This window comes from Hylobates moloch, unplaced genomic scaffold (genome assembly GCF_009828535.3).
Source record: "Hylobates moloch isolate HMO894 unplaced genomic scaffold, HMol_V3 SCAFFOLD_19, whole genome shotgun sequence".
In the NCBI taxonomy this organism is placed as follows: Eukaryota; Metazoa; Chordata; class Mammalia; order Primates; family Hylobatidae; genus Hylobates; species Hylobates moloch.
The window spans coordinates 71527165-71548953 of NW_026652294.1; the positions used below are offsets into that span (position 1 = coordinate 71527165).

General features: G+C 39.7%; 1 protein-coding gene across 10 annotated transcripts in view; it reads right to left on the bottom strand.

Annotated features, from left to right (window-relative positions):
- KDM4C (lysine demethylase 4C) overlaps positions 1 to 21789 on the bottom strand; it is a 416633-nt gene that overhangs the window by 80276 nt on the left and 314568 nt on the right. The window contains exon 18 of one of the 10 annotated variants that reach the window (XR_009210972.1): positions 16981 to 18281. The exons of the other annotated variants lie outside the window; for them this stretch is intronic. The gene's annotated coding sequence lies outside the window, so the exon portion shown is untranslated. The remainder of the gene's footprint in view (positions 1 to 16980; positions 18282 to 21789) is intronic. 10 annotated transcript variants of the gene reach the window in all.

Below are 21789 nucleotides of genomic sequence, written 5' to 3' on the forward strand. Positions count from 1 at the left end.
AAATAAAACTGAGGAAGCGGTGATGAAAAGCTATAAAGTGAATGCAGTGCAGACACGTCCCAGGTGACCTTTCAGAGGAAGCACCTTTTCAGGGGAGACAACTGCAGCTGTGAGAAGAGTTAACTCAGTATAGGGTTCCTCTGCATGGACACAGGCTGTCCAGTCCAGAGCCCATCCCTTCTCCTGTTGCCCCCAACCACCACCTTCCTCTGCGTAAGTATCTGAGATGGTTGCTACAAGAGAAAAATCACGCAGCAGTGAGTTTGTAGATTTGTCTTCTAGATGAGATAAATTTGGGGTTTCCAATCTCAAGTGGCCCTTAAAGTGACTTAGAAATTCCTTTTACCTTTCCCAACTTAAGGAATGGACAAAGGTAGTAAAACAGGCACTGTTAAAGCCTGAATCCTAACCCTGCCACCACGTGGCTTTGCACTGTATTACTCATCAGGATACTGCTTCCAGATTATTCAGGCCGACTTCCTTTGAGGACAAGTAAATGGTCAATATTTCTACAGTGATCTATTTGTGATTAGAACAATGGGTCACTTCTCCAAGCTTAGTTGCTTCACTGGATAGGTAAAGATGGTAACAGCACCTATTCCTCAGGAAGCTGCCCTTAAAAAAAAAAGCACACGTAAGAGGTTTAGCACAGTACCTGGTACACAGTAAAAGGTAAATAATGCTACCCTTTTCCTTCAATAAATCTGTTTTAAAACACTACCTCTCTTCAACCAGAACCAAAGTCCTCACATTCTAAAGACAGTCGTGCCTCTTCCTTCACCTAGATAATACCAGTCACCGGGCATGAAATTCCTCAACTCCCCCCCGCCACCTTTAGGTCCACAGACAGTTTCAAAGTATTTATGCTTATAATTACTTAGACATTATACAACTAAGTACTTAACGCATTAATAGATTGCTGTAGTACAAACTGATTTTTATAATATTTTAATAACTGTACTTCAACATAATTGTTTCCTCTGTAATCCTGTACATTTTAAATACTAAAAAGTATTTTTCTGACAAGAGGTCCATACGCTTTACCAAAAACTGCCAAAGGAGTCCAGGACACACACACAAAAAAACCCAGATGAAGAACAATGAAAAATGCTGACCATACAATGCCAAGTGAGAAGCTTGGATTATAAGTTACATGAATTCAGTAACGATAACCATGCACACATGTGAACAGAGATAAAATGAACAAGCAAAAATGAAGAACATCATGGTGTAATTAGGGGAGGCTTCAGTTTTCCTTTTTCTTTTTTCATGTTGTTATTTTATTATTTTTATAATAATAATGAAAAAAGATGGAGCATAAACCCTGATTATCTTTTGAGCTATTTTATTCATCATATTGTTTCAGACTCAGACCGGGCAGATTCACTCTCACGATGAATCAACAACACCATGCTCTACCCTTCATTTTCCTGGGTTTCCTGTTAACCATTAACAGGCCCTCAAAAGAGGGGTGGCCACAACAGCGGAGTAAGGTACATTCAAACATGCACATTTTCTTCATGGAAGTAACACCACCCCATCTACATTACCTACAATGTTTTTTTCCTGTCATGAAAAATTGGATGACTGACTCCAAACAGATAGTGGACAAGCCCAGCAATTAACTCTTTAGCCAAAGAGTGAGAACATTAACTTTTAAAAGTTCATTTCAATTAAAAGTAAATATTTTGTGGATGCTAGGCCACACTTTACTTATTCTTGCCATGGCTTTTATAATGCATTTTCCATTCTCCCTCTATTTCTTAATGGAATCTTCTCAATATTTAAAAATTCCATTTCTGTGAGATCTCTTCAAACAGCACAGTCAATTACCCAAGCAGATGTGTGCAAGAACACGTTCATACTCTAATAAAAGATGTGTACCGCTTATGTTCTGGCTCACTGGCAATCATAAAACTAAAGTGTGGGCTTCTATCATCTCCAGGACTTTTGTGAAAGATGAAGATTACCCAGTCCATCCTGGAATTCCTACACCTCCATTTCTCTATGGGTGCCTACGTATCAATAAGAAGCCCACAGAAGAAGTGCCCAGCAAGCTTCACGGCGGTAAAAGACAAAGTGCTTCTAAGTGTAGGTACATATATATTTTACTGCTTCAACGGTGAGGCCAAAGTGGTAGTTTTCAATGATAAATTATGAAGAGAAACATCTTTCTCTGGAATCCTATCCAAACAGCCCTGGTCAGATTAATGCAAAATGAGGACAGAGAAAGAAGAGTTCAAGGCCTCTAGTTTTTTGTAATAAAGGTAACACTTGGGGTTCATGATACGCGCTCACTACCATCAAAGCAGATTTTCAGGCTAACTCAATACCCTTACCCCCACCTGGCAGAGTAAAGGAGAGTGCATAGGAGTCCCAGCTCTCCCACTAAGATGCACATTACCATGTCCCTCTGAGGCTCAGGTTCCACAGCTGTACTTCAGAGGATTACTCTGGTGATTAATGGACTAATGGATATAGAAGTGCTCTCTAAACAAAAAGAGGCATCACAAACACAGTCATTCCGACTATTTTCTTTTAAAGATGAAGAAGAAGAAGAAGAAGAAGAAAGAAACAGCAGAATGTAATAATACATCAGTTCTTTTTAGTTTGCCAACACAAAAGGCCAAAGAGCTTGGGTATAAGATTCACAACACAATGTAATAATACATCAGTTCTTTTCGGCTTGCCAATGCAAAAGGCCAAAGAGCTTGGGTATAAGATCCACACGGGACAAAAAAATCAGATCACCCCAGTTATCAGGGGTATATATGAAAAAGGGACAAAAAGTAAGTGACGTTAAACAAATAACACTTCAGGAAACAGCGCAGAGAAGCATGTGCTGAGCCCAGGGTCTGAGACCTGTGTCAGGACAAGCATCACCAACTCTTCTTCCTTCTTCTCGACCTAATCTCTACCAGGTTCCCTGGTCAGGCCTGCCTCAGCACCATGTGACTTTTCCTGCCCATGTATCCCCAGTCGCAGGCTGATGTGTTCATTCTTCAACCCTTGCTTCCCATTTTCATGGCAAGTGTGATGACCAAGGCTTAACTCAATATTCTCAGTCTGTGTTTCTCAGATTTATTTTTATGGAGAGAAAAAAATATCCTTGTCAGATTCAGGGTTTTCAGACAGGACTTTGAAGTATTTTGTTTTTGTAGCCATGTTTAGTAAAGTATTTTTTTTATAAATACATTCACTAAAATCACGCATCTATCTAACTCTTAACAAAAGATAAGAAACTAGACATCTGTGCCCAAATATAGTTCTTAAAGTATAGGGGATGTGTATTTCTGCCTTTTCCTAGAGGGAAAAACTCTTTCTTTAAACGATTTTAAGTATAAAGTGTTTTAGTGAAAAAAAATTCTGTAGTAGTGGAGTGGAAAATTTATTGTACTCTATTACTAGACTTGTGTGAAGTTTGCCGAAATCTTTTTTTTTCTTTTATTGCCTATGTTTATCCAGTTTGCCAAAATCTTCCATAGTTTTCACCTCTCTCCCAAGTGAATTCAGACCTCCACTCTGGTCTTGTACTGGGTTAAAGCCATTCTCATGACAGTGACAAAAGAAAGTTTCCAGTGAAAACCATCTGAGAGCCTCGAAAGAAACAGTCACCTGGTCAGGTTCATTTGAAATATTCATGAACTCAACAGAAGATCAGATTAAAAATAGAGCCCCCAAGCAATGGAGGTTTTGGGGGGTTTCCTCAAATTTTAGGCTTTATAATGGTGTTTTCACAACACGGCCCACCTGCCCATAAAATGCTTCTATGCTCCACTAGTATTAATAGTTTTACTTGCAAACACATAATGGACATGAATAGGATGTTCAATTCATTCTTCCCCTTGCAAGAAAAGTACAGTTCTCAGTGGTCACATATGAGAAGTCGTAACAATGGATTGATATTCTGGTGTGTACCTACTTTTGAAAGTGACAGCTGGACACACTGGACATATCACAGGAAACATATATTCTTACAACGTGAGTCAAAGATAAACATGCCTAGAAAACTATACCTGCTGAGGGAAGGAGGAGACACCACACGTCTAACAGACATGTAAAAATAGTGGTATGGTTTTGACTATTCTGCAATTCTGAACCTTCTATGGGGAGGTCAATTATAAACACAAGCAGTCCATTCCAAAGTCACTCCTTCATTTGACCACACCAGGCACTAACGCACAGGAAGCTTAACCCTTCTGAAAACATTTTAAACCTGACCAAATTAAAAGCAGCACCAGAGGGATTTTTTTTTTTTTTTTTTGCAAGAACCCACAAGCAATTTACTTGACTAGAGGAAAAAGTGCAAAGAAATCCTTTATCACAAAACAGCTTCTTGAATCTTTCTACCAATAAACCTCCCATCCCTCCAAGAATGCCTATCCTCCCTGCTGATAACAAGCTGTGGAGATAAATATTCTATTTTTTTCTACAAAACCCCAAATGATGTTTTCCAATAAAATAAAAATAAATCTACTACAAGCTACTGTCAAAAATGGTCCTAGAAGAGGTATATGTCATTTTAAATGCTGTGTGTTAAAATATTTAGGAGAAAGAAACTGCTTGTCAAGTTCCAACAGGAAGCTCTGAAGAGGTTATAAGTGCATCTATCAAATTTTCATCTACCTTAAGGCTGACCTACTGGGGAAACCACAGAAAGCCTAGCCCTGTGTAATGAAGGAGCTGGAAGGGCTGGGGGTTTCAAGCATTGGACAGCAACGAGGTCACAACCAAGTACAAAGATGAGGCTTGGGGGATTCTGCAGTGATTCCCCAGGGAAGATGCACTGGCATGGGTAGGCAGGCAGCTGCGTTCTGCTTTAAGCCACAGTTCAAGCTTAGGAATGGAACCCAGCTGATGGCCATTCGAAATCCCTCATGAGAACTCTGACCTCTCATGCCAAATCTAGCAAAGCAGCACCCACCAAATCTGAGCAAAAGAAAGGCCAAGCCAGCAAAATATGGCAAGGTTTTGTTTTTCTGTTTTTTTGTTTTTTTTTTTTTTTTTTAAGTCTAATTTAAAGTGCTTCCATAACCCCACCCTTTGGGAATTATATGCAGTGACTTTTTTTAAACAAGGAAAATTTGGTTTTAAGGAGCTTATGGGAACATTTAACTTGGATTGGAAAGGTTATTTGCTCGGTATTAGGCTAAAAGCCAAAATCCACTTTTAACCAGAGATGATTTTCATATTATACCTCACAAGAGTATTGTGTCATGTGAGCAGGCTGCAGCGATAGGCAGTGAAGTGAAGTTATGACATCCCCCAAAGACTCATTAAAATGTATTATTAAGTAGAAAAATTCAGAAAATCCAAAAGGAACCCGTCTAACAGTAAAAATGCTTTCCAACTTATTCTTTCCTTTGCTCTGCCTCCCTACAAATACCACTAAGTCAATGCTGTGAAGAACTCGATCCCGCTGCAAAACATGAAAATGCCTCACAGTTGTGTGCCACTATGATGCTGTGTATATAATTTTTCCCTTAAATGTGCTATGGAGGAACATACGATGACTTCAAGTGACTGCAAAAAAATAAAATAAAGTAAACCTGTGAGGATTCTACAATTTGATTTTTTTTTACACTATTCAACCCACAAAATACATTAAAACATGGTAAATTAGAAACATTTACCTAGAAAAAAAATGACACTTTCCAATTTTGATTTTTATAATTGCAAATTTTAGCAGCTCCAATATTTTTCTTTTTCTTTCCTGTTTTGTTTAACTCATCTCGATTTTTTTTCTCATCAATTCTTGAAAAATTTCCCCCACCACTTCAATTTTTAAAAAGTAAGGATTTCATTTAAGTCAGGCAAATGTGCTTTAATAAAGCCAGACAAAATATCGGCTTTCTTACCAGATCCTACAAAAATGTGAAAGCACACTTGCAAAGGAGTTCCAAGCTGCTATGGAAACGGCTTTTTTTTTTTTACTTTTTTTTCCAAAATAACAGTACTCCTGGCTCAGGACTGCTGGCATGCAAGCTTCCAATCCCAGCCCATTGACAGCTTGTGGAGTGGACAGATGAGGCATGGAAAATATTTTAAATTAGTTCATTTATCTTGTTGAGACACAGGAAATGGCGACAAATCTCTCACATAAGGAATGCAGAAAGACAATGCACCTCCTGTAATGTGTAGCAAATGTAGTCCATTAAGACAAAGCTTTCAGACGACTGCATATTATCTAATAATAGCCACACCTCATATGTTGAAGGAATATTTTATCATTAAAAGATCCAGAAAGCTGGCTAGAAATCATGGACTACTTCTGAATTTTAACAGACTCAAATTTTATAAGTCAAATAGTTTTGAAATCAATGTTTTTGAGTGATCCTAAGCAGATTGTGGGTCAATACTAGTATAGAAAAATGTAATAAAGAACTGAAATTTCTTAAAAGAGAGTTTAAAAATGCCACATTTTAGGATAAGACAACAAGAGCTGGATTAAAGAGAGAATGTGATGCTCCCTTTAATGCGAATGAACAAAACAGCATTTCTCCTAGGTCCCATTCCAGGGTTCACATCAATAAGTACTTTTGGCCCCATGGCTCCTGCCCACTTCCAGGGTCCTTCCCAGGCAGACAAAGCAGGGCCTTCAGGCCTGGAGGAAGAAGCAAGTGGATACAGGGGAGCCAAACACTGGTCTCAGGATTGGTTGCACCAAAATCACTAGGAATCAGAGAATCCTGCTAAAGATACTATCTCTGCCCCACCCCCAGAAATCCTGATTCATAGATCCAAATGGGAGCCCAGAAATCTGTATTTTTGATAAGTACCTCAAAGCAATTCTAGTGCAAAGCCACATTTAGAAATCACTGTAGGATTACAAACAGCATTCTCCATAAACTGGAAGTAGATAGAATTTTGAAAAACTATGTGCCCTCTCACACAATTTTAAGTGGACACAAAATTTCTCATCATAAGTTTAAATAATTGTAGAAGCTATACTTCTTGTGGATTAAATATTGACATTTAGAAATAAAACATGTATCTCTAAACACCATGGTCATTTGATAACTCCATCATCCATTTAACAAATAAAAGAACAGGCTGTTCTTTAACGTTTTGTAGCATTCCTTATTCCCTTTAAATTTATATTACTTCCATTCCACTGTCCCTCCAGAATTTTATCTGAATGTAAGATAATTTTATGCCTGAAACTCTTTTAGTTATCACCGTACCACAATCCTCTTTAACAAAAATATGCATATTAATTGAAGTTAAATTCTTTTTTTAAATTTCCTATGACAAGACTCTAAGTTTTAAAAAACCTCTAGTTTGGCTATTATACTTATTTTCAGTTTATAACTGATCAAAGCTACACATGTACTATAACATTGGTAATCATTAAAAAGTATATTTTTATTGGAAATGTATCTCAATCAGATAGATGAAGCTTTTAAAAATTATTTTATGAATGTATGTTACACACTGCTGGAGTTAAGGCATGTTTCTGTGTCATTTTAATTATATTTTTCTTTTTTCAAAAAAAAAGGCTTCACATTAAAAACTAAATGGGATTTGAGGGGTTTTGTTGCAGTAATGTCTCATTTCTTGTGAACTCTTTCTGAGTTATATGCCTAAATGCACACTGGTCAGAACCCATCACTGTGTATCAGCTGACATCACTTGGGTACTCCTTTAATTTTGTCAAAAGTGAAAAAAAAAAGAGCCACGTAAGTTGCAATAAAAAGTCTTGTTGTCCGGCTACTCCATTCATTCCCTTTTCCAGCTTTACGAGAGCCAGTATTTTGCATCTGGCATGCCAGAGGTCTTCAACTACAGGGCAGAGTACAACGGTGAGCTCAGAGACGCATGGGCGATCAAAGATAGATGGCAGAAAGACCAACTGTCTGCCCCACTCTGTGAGGGAGAGGGGACAGGAGACCCTGCAGACTGCAGGCTGGCTCTCAGGCAGATCAACTTTAGAAAAAAGTATGTTTGAGAGTTGGGATATAGAAAAGAACCGTCCTTGTAACTGTCTTTATAAAGGGTACATGGGTGTGTGTGTGTGTATTAGTTGGAAGACCCTGGCCAGATGATCCTGCATGCCTAGTCCATGATCTCAGGAATCTGCTGGTAACCCCGTAGCAGTTATCTGAGGAGAAAATCAAAGGCCAGAGAGCACACTCAAGGCAATCCAGACAGGATCAAAGGCTGAACAGGGTGGTGCCCAGCACAGCACTTACCTAAGGGCAGTGTGGTAGGAGGAGCTGATGGACTGGAACTGAGAATGAGGGTGGGCGTCTCTCTTAGAGCAAACCTATTCCAGTGTGGACTCACCCATTTCTCACCAGCCTCACCTTTCTAAAAAAAGATCCCACTGAGAAACACAGCACAAAGTGTGGATGATTATTTGCCTCTGTGACAGAATGCATATTCACTCAACAGAGTAATAACTATTCCAATGCTGGTGTTGCAGCAATCACTGTATATAAGAGGACACACAACAAAAATGCTGTTTGGACTAACACAGAAATTCATAATTAGGGCCAGTGGAGTTATAAAATACAGAAATATCTACCAATTTTAGATGATATAAAAAAAATTCCTGTTTGCTCTAGGATCAAATATGCTGGAAAAAAATAACTGTTTTTGTTTTTTTTTGAGACAGGGTCTGGCTCTGTCGCTCAGGCTGGAGTGCAGTGGCGTGATCTCAGCTCACTGCAACCTCTGCCTCCTGGGTTCAAGCGATTCTCCTGCCTCAGCCTCCCGAGTAGCTGGGACTACAGGCGCGTGCCACCACGCCTGGCTAATGTTTTTGCATTTTTAGTAGAGACGGGATTTTGCCATGTTGGCCAGGCTGGTCTCGAACTCCTGACTTCAGGTGATCCACCTGCCTCGGCCTCCCAAAGTGCTGGGATTACAGGCATAAGCCACCACACCTGGCCCAATAATTTTCTTTTTAAATGAAAAATAAAAAAGAAAGAAAAAGGGAAAAAATATCTAAGTTCCTCTGAGACTGCATGCTCCATTCACTTCAGGAGGGGTTAAAGCATAGGCCCAGTGGGGAGCTCCATTTTCTATAAATGCTCAGATTATCCCACCATGCAGTCTGAGAAGATAAACATAACAACAGAAAAAAAAATTAAAATATAAAAAAACCCTCCTGCTCCTATAAGCAGGCAAGGAGTGGCAGGAACCATAAACCTAAACACCAGCCTTCCTCTCACAGGTTTCAATATGATGCCAACCTCAAGCAAAATTAAATGTCATCCTAGACCGGAGCTGTTCCAGGGTCAGCCATCATGACCCCGTATTTTACAGTGTAAAAGTCAGGTTAACCAACAGACCTGAAAAAAGCCTGTTTTTCCCCTCTTTGTTGTTTCTCATCGTTCTCTCTAAACAATTACATTTTATCAGAAACAACTTTTGGCACAGCACACTGTCTCTTTGAATCAAGGAAAAGGAAAAAGCAAGAAAAATCTTAGAATGGGAATTTTGCAACTGAAAAAAATAATTTGTTTTAGAGATGAAGAAACTGAGGTCTGAAGAAGTGTTTGCTCACTGCCACACAACAATGGCCCTGAGCCAAATATGCCCCTTCAAAGGCCGGTGTGCTCCTCCTCTGCCACAGGGCTGCAAGGCCCCTTCATGGTTTCATTCTGCCTTGCCCCTCTGGCCTTCTCTCAGTACTCTGCTGTGCTGAGCGCCTTTCCACCTCGGGGTCCTTGAATACACCCTTCCTTTACCTGGGTAACTGTTCTCCCAACCTTACCTTTATCTTGGCCACACCTACTGATCTTTTAGTTCTTAAATGTCATTCCTTCAGAGCCATCCATTCTTGACCCTCCAAATTAGGTCAGGCCCCCTGATGGGCACTCTCATGGCACAACACTTCTTCATAACTAATCACTTGTTTAACGTATCTCTCTTCATAGATCTATAAGGCCCAAGAACACTTGAACCCATATGTTCTTGTTCATCTTTATAAGGAACGGCTCAGGAAGTGGAACATGGTAAGTGCCCATTCAATATTTGTAGATAAACTTAATGAAAATAAAAAACTACATGTCAGATATTGCTTTGAGGGTATTACATATTCCATTCATTGAGGTAGGCAATAGTATTATTACTGTGTTACAGATGAAGAAACTGAGCCACAGAGCAGTTCAAAAACTACACTAAGATCATGCAGCTCCTAAATGGACTGATTGTTTAAAATACATATAATGTAGCACTGGGAATCATTGACGATAGCAGCCTTATGAATAGTCATGCACACCTACACAAGGCCATAATCAATGTTTTGAAAGTTATTAAAGAGAAGGCCTATTAACATAATGGGCCCTATTCTAGGGCACTATGTGGGCATTTTCTAAAAGCACTTCATAACAGACTATCATTCATGTTCCAGTAACAATCATCTCTAACACCACAGTGGCTAACAAAACGTTTGTCTTGCTCATGTTGAATGTTGGTTGTGGCTCTGCTCCAGGTCTTGCTTAAGCTAGGACCCAGGCTGAGAGAGCAGCCCCTATATGAACTATGCCATTCTCACAAATGGGAAAACAAAGAGAGATGGTGGCACCACGTAGTGGCTCCTAAAGCTTCAGCTGAGTAGTGGCACAGGGCGTCAACACCTGTGTTAAGTTAGAAGCCCAGGGCTCATGATCTTTTCTTCCTAAGCTCCCCAGCAGAGTTAGAAGCAAGAAACTAACGCTATTAAATTCCTTATTTTCACTAAAATGTTCTAAGACAGCAAACACTAGGTTACCCAGAGCCTTGACTTCCCTCAGCATTTGATTACAAGGATCCAAAGATGATCATTTGAGTAACTCTGCCACTACACACTATAATTCTCCAGAGCTTTTTTGTCATCTCTCTACATAATGTTTTTACTCATACAATCTTTGCCCAAATGAAAAATCCCTGTTGAGGAATTCAAACCAAATTCTCATAGAGTTACAGTGGACACAACCTCTTATATCTTACCTTTGAAAGAAGTGATGATAGGGAAGGAACATAATCTATCCAACAACTTTACTGTTTAAACAATGCAATCACCTTGTCACACACACACCAGTCATGTGCTACATGTGACGTTTCAGTCAAGGACAAATGGCATATCCCATGGTGGTTCCATAAGATTGCAATACCTAATTTTGGCTGTATCTTTTCCATGTTTAGATACACAAGTACTTAGCATTGTGTTATAACTGCCTACCATACTCAGTACAATAGCATGCTGTACAGGTTTGTAGCCTAGGAGCAATAGGCTCTACCATAGAGCCTAGATGTATAGTAGTCTATGCCATCAAGGTTTGCATAGGCACACTCTGTTTGCACACAGACAAAACTGCCTAATAATAAACTTCTCAGAATGCATCCCCATTGTTAAGCAATGCACACTGAATATATCTAATCCGAAAGTCCAAAGTCCAAAATGTTCTAAAGTTTGAAATTTTTGAATGCCAACAAAACACTCAACGGAAATGCCCATTGGAGTATTTCGGATCTTGGATTTAGAGATTAGGAACAATCAACCAGTAAGTATATAATGCAAGTATTGCAAAATCCAAAACCTGAAACACTTCTGGTAACAAGAATTTTGGATAAGGGATACTCAACCTCAATGTGTATATGGGTCTATGTGTGTGACTTGAAATACTGACTCAGCATGGGGAGGAAACGTTCCTGAACTGTTGAGTATATCCAGGCTTATGAACACAGAGAACCCTACTTATTCGATAAATAATTTAAAAAATGCAAGCACTTCATAAAAATAGATAATAGAGAAACTGCAGGTCCATCCCTGCTGGAGACTGAACCATAAACAATGGCTATTAATATCAATAGTAAACAAAGAAAAAGGCCTTAATGTTTGGTACTATATTTTATCATTTCTCCTAAATCTGATAATTATTTTTGCATACAACTTGATTATTAATTCTACTGCACAAAAGGCATAAGTCCCTTTTGTCAGCTCTGTGTTTTGCTACTGCAAACGCTTGACAAAATTGCCTGCTTCATTGTTTATTCCCTGTAGATCTTCCTGCCTTCAAGGAAGCAGATCTAAAGCAGTGTGGGATTTGGAGCCACACGTGACAACACAGTAGGCTTGAGATGAAGTGTCAAGTCAGCAGACAAATGCCAGCTGAGGGAGCAAAGCAAGACTCTCACAGGAAAAGGACTGCCCGCAGCCCAAGGCACCCCGAGACTCACCGACGGGAAGCATTCAGAGTTCTGTATCTGCATAAGGCTACTGAAAAGCCATAATCCCTTCCACCATTAGCCCTGGTGAGGACCCAAACTGAAAGGCTCTGGAAGATCCAGTGACGGTTTGTGGCATCATTCTTAAAGGGGTGCCTTCGCCCCTAGTGTCTTACCTTGGTCACAGTATTATGCCTGCTTGGGCTCTCTGTGTAACTCCCGCTGAATCCCACTTGCTAAAGAGTCTGAAATGAAACTCAGGTGGAACACACATTATTCCTAATGGGCCTTTTGGTCTGAGTCTCTCTGTACCATTCTGGTGGGCTAAGGTGGAAAGAAACCTTCTAATGCCCATTCCAGGAGGATTCATTCATAATTTAAGCCTTTCCTGAGTATGAACTCAGGCCCCATGTGAGGCTGTAGTGACACAAACAAGTCAGAGTCCTTGCCCTGGAGGCATGGCAGAATCTCTAGAGAAGGTGGTTTCAGAAGCATTTATTCGATGACTTTGTTCTCAGAGCCACCATGATGCTTTCACAGGGGCAAAAGCCAGGCTAAGTGGAAAACACCTGATATCTAGATATCGACCACCAAAACACCTTTCTAAAAAGTCCATTAGCCGGCAACTAGCTCTCTAGGTTCCTGCTTTGATTCAATGTCTAAAGGAGCAAGCACAAGAGATGTACAATGTTCATCCTGTCCCTTGAATTTCGGAGGTAATACATGCCTTTCCATACCAGCACCTGTTCTACCTTCTACTATTAGCCCCTCTGAACTCATCTCCAAGGCTTTGGACACATGCTTTGCAAATAGTGGAAATCGCAAGGATTCATCAACACGAACATTTCCTCATGCAGCATAATTATTGTACTTTCAGATTTCCCCATTATCCCTGTAGGCTCTGGGCTCGTGAGGTGTTTAATGTTTTTCCAAAGAAAGGCCAGGTGTGATTCTGGCATTTATGATTGCCAACATCTTCAAAGTGGAACGCCAGGAACACACTACTGGAGCCACTTTCAGTCAATGGGGCAGCACTACCTGTAAGATCAGATGATTTTCACTCATTCACCTGCAGGACAACAGCACAGGCTTCCCTCTCCTGTTCCTCACATGCAGTGAGTTTGGTATGCTGGATGGGGCACCAGTAGGGATACTTCCCTAAAGTTATTTAAAGCTCTGCGCACGCCAGCCTTGCCAAATCATAAAATTAGGAAACTGCATTCAGTCAGACTAAGTTCTTCCCTTAGCGCTTCAGGCACCTAGTTATTCTTCAATTTCTTTCCCACAAACACTTGGCCCAGGTCCTGAAGTCCACCCCATATCTATGTGTCTCTGTGGCAGATAAAAGAGATTCAGGGAAGAAGATGGAACAATAAAACTTCAGGTTTACTGGCAACATTAAGTGAAGTAATCCCCCTCCACACACTTTTCTTACAGGAAGATCAGTTACCCAGCCTTCCCATTCACCTGCCTGATGTGAATCTACAAATATTTTAAGAGAGTAATTTGGAAGACTTACAATAGCAGAAGTTGTTCAAGCTGTAGCATTAGTCTCTGTCATGTGCCTTAGGTTTGCCCACACATTTAGCTAATTTATACAAGTGAATCACTAAGGGCCTATTTATTAATCAGGTCAACCAAGACTCATTTAAATTACTAGCTAACAGCCCTCTTTTATAAACTAGTGGTCAGCGAATGTTTTTGCTTACAATTCCCCAGAACAATTCTGGAAGACTATACCGTGTCTTGAATGTTAAAGTTGAGATTTATGGGGTTGTACTGTTTTTAACTTTAAGGTGAAATAGATGCAAAAGGATATTATTTCCTAGCATAGAATTCCAGAATATAATTGTATGTGCACTTAAATTATATTTTTTGTCAAACTTTGAGACAGCAGATTCAGCCCAATTTATGTAAAATGTCTGCCCCAAATATAAAACCCAACAGACAAAGGCAGTCCTCGTTATCAAAGCAATCTGCCAAAACAGACTTGTTTTTTATCAGAAAAAGTCGGAATTCATTTTTCAATTCAAATAAATGTATTAATACACATTCCCATATCAAGCATTTCACTTCTAAATTCTAAATTGAGAAACAATCAACAGTGAGTAAAAGACAGTCCCAACTATACAATGGCCTAAACACAACAAAACCTCATTTCTTGCTCAGATGACAGTACTGGGCTGGCAAATAGTTCGGTGGGGTAGCTCTCCTCCACAGCCATTTAGGGGCCTAGGCTGACAAAGTGTTGTGATCTCAAAATTTGGGCTCTAGGGTCTCTTTGCAGGTCAACTCCATTTCAGAAAACAGTAAGGAGGAGAATACATGGGGGTTATTTAGGAGCCAAACCTGAGAGTAATATATTTCACTTCTGCTCCAATACCTGTGGCTGTGCTCCTACCAGTAAGGGAGGCTGGGCAATGTGGACTAGTTGTGGACCAAGAAGACACCATAGGTTTGAGGGAACGCCTAGTGGATAAGGTACAAAAACTCTGCAATAAATCCACGGCCTAGATGAAGTGCCATTTTTTTTTCAGTATTTATTACCTAATCTATCTCTACTTTGCTCTTTTGAGACTTGTCCTCAAAGCCTGTACCTTTATCTGTTTACCTGGGAGTGATGCATTTATTCTGTAAAGCAAAAGAAGTTGTGGGAAAGGAGAACCAGCAGCCCCTTCCAAGGTTCACTCTCATGCAGATCAAGCTTGGGAGAGAGTACATGTTAAAAGTTGAGGGCATGAAAATTAATTCTCTAAGAGATATCAGTGCATTGTACTTCTAGGAAAGTCTTCATTTAACCCTGGAGTACATGGATCCCAGTTTAGGAATCTCTGTTATATAAAGTATTACAAAACACATAGAATCACAGAATTCGACTATGCAGAGTGTAAGTGCCATTTAAAGAGGGGAAAAGTGAGGTAAAGGGTAGTTTGTTCAAAGTCACTCTTAGGCTGGGTGCGGTGGCTCACGCCTCTAATCCCAGCACTTTGGGAGGCTAAGATGGGCAGATCACTTGAGGCCAGGAGTTCAAGACCAGCCTGGCCAACATGGCAAAATGCTGTCTCCACTAAAAATAAAATATTAGCTGGGAGTGGTGGCATGCACCTGTAGTATTAGCGACTTGGGAGGTTGAGGCAGGAGAATCGCTTGAACCAGGAGGCAGAGGTTGTAGTGAGCCAAGATTGTACTACTACATTCCAGCCTGGGTGACACAGCGAGACTCCATCTCGAAACAAACAAACAAAAAACAAAGTCACTCTTGTAGAGATTAACATATATAATGGGGCTATTCTTTACTTCAACAAACTCATTTTGGCCTTTGGTACTAAAGAATATTTCTGGCTTTTTATTACATGTTGAATAGAAGAGTTAATACAACAGGCCTGAAACTGTTAACCCTTGAAAGTTCTGCTTCCAAGGTTAGCCCCTGGCAGACAAACAGGAACTTGAATTTCAGGAAGCTTCCCACCATTCATTGATAAGAATGGCTCACTGTACCAAAAATGTACTAACAACATGGTTTATGCTGAATCTGTAAACCTGCTTTTCTTCTGGGAGTCTGAAATTTTGGTACATGCTAGGCAGAGGGTGCCTATGTGATCAGCCCTCAATAAAAACCTAGGCACTGGTGTATGAGCAAATTTTGCTTTGTATCCTTTCACTGCAATAAATCTTAGCTGTGAGTACAACTACACGTTATATCCTGTGAATTCTCCCAGTGAATCACCCAATCATGGGGTTGCTCATGGACACCTCCAGTGAACACATAAATTACATCCAACAGATAAGTATAGATTGATTTCAGGATATTAAGAACATTGTAAATATAGATATTTCAGCATATTTGTATTTAAGTTATTGTTTTGGCTATGGGACCTCTAGAAAAGGATGAAGGTAATTTATACTCAGGCTAATTAAACTATGGACCTTTAAAATGCAAGACAATAATGGAAAACATACAAAATACAGACCTTGGGCTTGGCTAGCAAGTAAAACGAGGATTCTCTGAAAATTACTACTAAAGACATCAGAAGAGAACCTTCCATGTTGAAGAGAACCATTAAGGAGAACATGAATATGGAATTGTGAACATTAATAAGAAAAATGTGTCCAGCATTTCAAAGAAAAGAAAAGAAAACCCAGAGGCTCTGTGTTGAAGACAAAAAAAAAGGAAACCTAGGAACAATTTCTCTGCTAAAAGCTGTGTCCATGTCCCTCCTGCTGGGGTCACTAGGCAAAGTTATATAAAAAACTAAGGTGTTTAACATTTTATCTGATTAAATATTTTACTTTTTTCCCATTGATTTTACAAGCTATAAAAAGTTCCTACAGAAAAGCTGCAAATTACACCACAGCATGTATAAATTATTTTTTCAAAAAGCACCCAATATCCTGTCATCCAGAGACAACCACAATATGGCATATTCCTTGAGTCTTCTCTCAATGCATTAAAAAACAAATAAATAAATGGGAACATTCTGGATATAATTTATCTTTAATTTTTTTCTCATAAAAACTTGATTTTTAAAGAAATATTAGAAATATTAATTAAACAGACATGTTGATCAACTTTCCTTTAATTGTGCTGGAGATCCTCACATGTGGAACCTGGAGGTCTTTGATCCCAGAGCCTAAATATCTGCTGGCCAAAACACCTGAGAAACCCAAGGTAAGAGGGTGACCATGTGTTTCCTGCCATGGCTCAGACATGCCATTATTTGACAAACATACAGAAATTAGATAGACACCTTTCTCTGTAGAGTGACTGGTCTGCAAGTTGAAAATGTGGTGCATGCACTGCGTTGCCTTGATGGGCTGACTTACATCGTGAAGTCCAGGCAATGACGACGAGACTCAGGATTGATGAGGCAGTTTAAAGATGTTCCTGAGAGTCACAGACCTCTCACTTCTCTTGACTCCACCATATTCCAGAGGCAGTACAGCCAGCAAAATGGTTGAGCAGTTCTGTCACTTAGTGGCTGTATGAGCTCAAATTACTGAACTCTTCTTAGCCCCCGTTTTACAAAATATAAAATGGGAATAAAGATAGCAATATGAAAGAGTTGTTGGAAGATTACTAGACAATGTCTGGCCTAGTACAGAGCTGCCAAAATGAAAAAGAATATTCAACACAAAAACATTAGTATAGCTTACAGATAAACGCTAAATAGCATGCTATTCTATTCCATATTTACTTTTTTTTCAGCCGTAGTTGAAGAGAGGGGCATAGGATGACAACTATATGTCCAAAGCAATGTAAATATGCAAATCAAATTACAAGCACCAATCCAAGATCCATGCAAATGGCATCTTTAATTCACCATATTGTAGGTGTCGCATCTTGAATGCCAATGACCTCTCTTCCCACAGCATGTGTGATAACATGAGCTTCAGCAACAGGTCCATTCTCAACATCTGTCAGCCCAGTGTCCACATCTGTTTTCAGTAGCATATATCACCCAGACAGAACTTTGATGAATGAGTGATAGTTTTCACCTAAACTCAAAATACATTCAGTTGCTTTGTTGTGCAGCAAGAAGGTAGGATTCAGGCTGACAGACATAGAGTGGATTCTATTAGATTCAAGCCTCTGGGCCTGTGATGTGCTGTAGAAAAATGGTGTAACTTCTGAGACTCCTATTATAATGCCTCCATGCTACAGGAGACAACCTCAGGATGCATCCAAATCATTAACCTGATGCACCTTGGAAAGCTTTTGATTCCAATGACAATTTTTGAGGCTGTAGTAGGACATGTTAGACTAAATCACAAAGGCAAAGGGAAACTCTAGGATACAGAAAGTACATTAATCAAAGGAAGCCATTTTGCCCCACATAGGAAGTCAACAAATGAAATTTAAAAAAATTAAACACAAAGGTGTGAGGATGCAGAGGAAAATGACAGATACAAAAGGGAAAGTCCAGGGTCTGACTCAATCAGGAGCCCAGGCTATTGTATCCCCACCCTAAACATGATGCTGGCTGCTCCCATGGAGAATGAGAAAGAGCATCTGAAACAGTGGCGGAGGGGATGTAACTTTCCTAATGAATTGATGTTTTCACAGTGAGCCTTCATTGTTATTGCTGTTGTTGTTATTGTTGCTGTGTCTAGATTCCCAGCCTTCCCTGAAAAACACAATGTATCGTAAATTTTAAAAGTCCAATATGCCAAAGTTTAATAAATTATAGTGAAAATAGCATGAGCTTTAGCATGAGACAAACTAATTTAATCCCAGCTCAGACACTTCCCATATGTATTCCTTGAATAAACTGTTTACCATTTATGTTTCCTTAAAAATCATCTAAGTTTCCAGTAAAAAATGGTTTGAAATTATGCTTAGCATAAAGTATCGCAAGAGGAAGATTTGGGGGTTTTTTTCTTCTGTTGTTCTTGCTGTTGTTTGATTACAGTAGGATGGCCAGAACTGGGCCTTGCAAAGAAGAGACTGAAATACCAAATATATACAGAAGTGTGGAGGATCACAAGGATAACACATGTGATGGCACCAGGTACAGCACTCAGTGCAAGGCTCACATGCCATAAATGTTCGTTCTGTCCCATAAGCTGTGTTGCTACTGTTCTTTTCTATGACTGAGGAAAAGGGAAGGTTGACCTACTTTGAGAATATACTAACAAATTATCACACCCAAGATTTAAATTTTCACCCAAATAAAAATCCTCAGAATGGATCACACCATTGCACTCCAGCCTGGGTGACAGGAGTGAAACTCTGTCTCAAAAAAAGAAAAAAAAAAACCCTCAGATTGATTAAAGAGTATGCCCAGGAGATGGAGTCTCCCTCTTTTCTTCACCAGCTTGTCCTTCCTGATAAGTACTGTTGCTGTAACAGAATACCTGAGACTGGGTAGTCTATAAAGAAAAGAGGTTTATTTGGCTCAAGATTTTGCTGGCTGGAAGGTTCAAGATTGGGCCATCTGCATGTGGTGAGGGCCTCAGGCTGCTTCAACTCACTGTGGAAAGCAGAAGTGGGGTGGGAGTGCAAAGAGATCACATGGTGAGAGAGGGTACCAGAGAGAAACCGAGGACGCCAGACTCTTTTTTCCAACACACTCTCTAAGGAGCTAACTTATTCCGTCAGTGAGGACTTAACCCATACAGAAGGGCATTCATCCATTCACGAGGGAAGCACCCCAGAGACTCAAACACCTCCACTAGGTCGCATCCCCCAACACTGCCACGCTGGGATCAAATTTCAACATGAATTTTGGCAGAGACAAAACCAACCACAGAAGATGAAACAGGTCAGTTGAACTTCAAAACACAAAACTAAAAACAAACCATTAACCGGGCATAGAAAGAATGGATTACCAGTCATTTTACTACATGTAAAGAGGTATTATGCGCTGGGATCCATTCTGGGGGATGCTGAACAAAACACCTGACTGCAGAATTGTCTGACTGACTGCATTTCATGCCCACCATCACAGCTGGGATGCTTTCTGCTGGGGTCCAGTTGGGGAGAAAGTTGTTTCATATCCCTACTTTTGTTCAAGAAAGAGGACACTCTGTTTATTGCTCTTCATTTACAAACTAAGGACTCCATCATTCTCAAGGATGAAAATCATCCATTCACCAGGTATGGCAGGAGATCTTGTCAGACATCCTGAGACCTTTGTCAACTCCTAAATTCATGATGTATTCAAATAGAATATGTACCTTTTCATGTAAAACATGCATTCGGATATACAGAAATAAAAACGTATCAGCATGTCCATGCTGCATGGGTAGCTGGGCTCGCTCATTATCTTAGTGATACCCTATACAGCAGCCACAAAAGGCTCAGCAAAACAACTAATTCAATGATCTAGTCCTTTAGGGTTCCTAGCAAGTAATGAAAACTGCAAATAGTATATAGGTAAATTACTAAATCTGAATTTAATAAGATGCCTGGAATATTGCGAAAATATATGTATTCCTTTATAATATAAAGACAGTCACGTGGACTTGATCAAAATTTGCCTGTAAGCTGAAAAATAAAGTGGTCAAACATCATTTACATGTGACTTTCTAAACAAAAGTTTTCATTCTGATTGAGATTCAAGAATAGATTATATAAAAATTGCTCAGCAATGCTGGGCACGGTGGCTCATGCCCATAATCCCAGGACTTTGGGAGGCCAAGGTGGGTGGATCACTTGAGGTTAGGGGTTCCAGATCACCCTGGCCAACATGGTGAAACCTCATTTCTACTAAAATATACAAAAAAATTAGCCATGCAAGTTGGCACATGCGTGTAATCCTAGCTACCCAGGAAGCTGAGGCAGGAGAATTGTTTGAACCCAAGAGACAGAGGCTGCAGCGAGCTGAGATCGCGCCACTGCACTCCAGCCTGGGTGACAGAGCGAAACTCCCAACACAGAAAGAAAAAAAAATTTGTTCAGCACTTAAAAGATTCAGATGTTAGGAAATAAGCTCAATAGTGACATCCTTTTTCTCTATAAAGTAAGATGCACTACAATCTTTTCATTTGAAGGCAAGATTAGTTTGCAGTTCTTTAGACAGCAAATTCCTGTCTAGAACTGTCTTTTTTAAAAGCTGCCAATGCTAAAATGTTGTTTCTGGTTAACAAAACCCATGTGCCCACATCACTATGAGTTAGGGTTCCGAGACACCTGCCACAAGTGGAGTTTATTAGATGATAGATGTATGCGTCTCTCTGCACTTCTCTGAGGCTTTTAGCTGTCTCTGACAGACCAACTGTTTGTCAAAGCTTTCCAACAGATCTGACACCAGGCAAGAGCGAACTACAATTTGACGGGCCCTGCAAGGCTAATGGCACCATGTGAGGATATTTTCGAACTTAATTTAAGAATATTTCTCCCATTCACCTGCAGCCTATATCTCCCAAGGGCTGAAATAATGCAGATATAGTTTTATCGCACTGCACACATTTAAAGTACTCTGAAATGAAAAGTAAAAGAAACAAAAAACAGGCAGTATAACTGAACTCAGATCATCGTTTTCTTGGAAAATACCGGAAACAATTAATTTCTGCATCCCCGTGTTTGTTTTCAGTCTCTGAGAATATCAGGAAGCTACCACCACAAAGGTGAGTATAGCTTAGTGGGAGAGAACATGGGAGTTGGGTCAGGAGTCCAGGATTTACACAGCTCTTCAACTATTATCTATATAACATATCAAATAGGAGTTGTCATAATTACTTCATGAGTAAATTATTGAAACTTACTGCCAACGATTGTGCTAACATCGCATATATCTCATTTAGTCTGCAATGAGAAAATTATCACAATGAAAAAGCGAAAGAAACTGCAATATCTAATTAATGATTCTGGCAGTAGGATTTTAGCTACAGAAATAGCTATGTTAGATCAGAACATTCTAAATGGAGGTATATCTATGCCAAAAGCATTCCAAGAAGATTCCACCCCTCAGAGTCCCATGTTGTCCAGAGGAGAGTAAACACTGAGCATGGGGTAGAATGTTGCTGTCATGGACTGTAGCTCTCATCTCCCAAAACACTTCCCCTTCTCTGATCATCTACATTCTTTCCTCTCACTACTTCTCCTACTACTTTTCTTCACCACTTTGTCCTTCTCCCTACATCACTGAGCTATCATTAGTATCAGTCATTTCCACAGTCAATATAGTAACA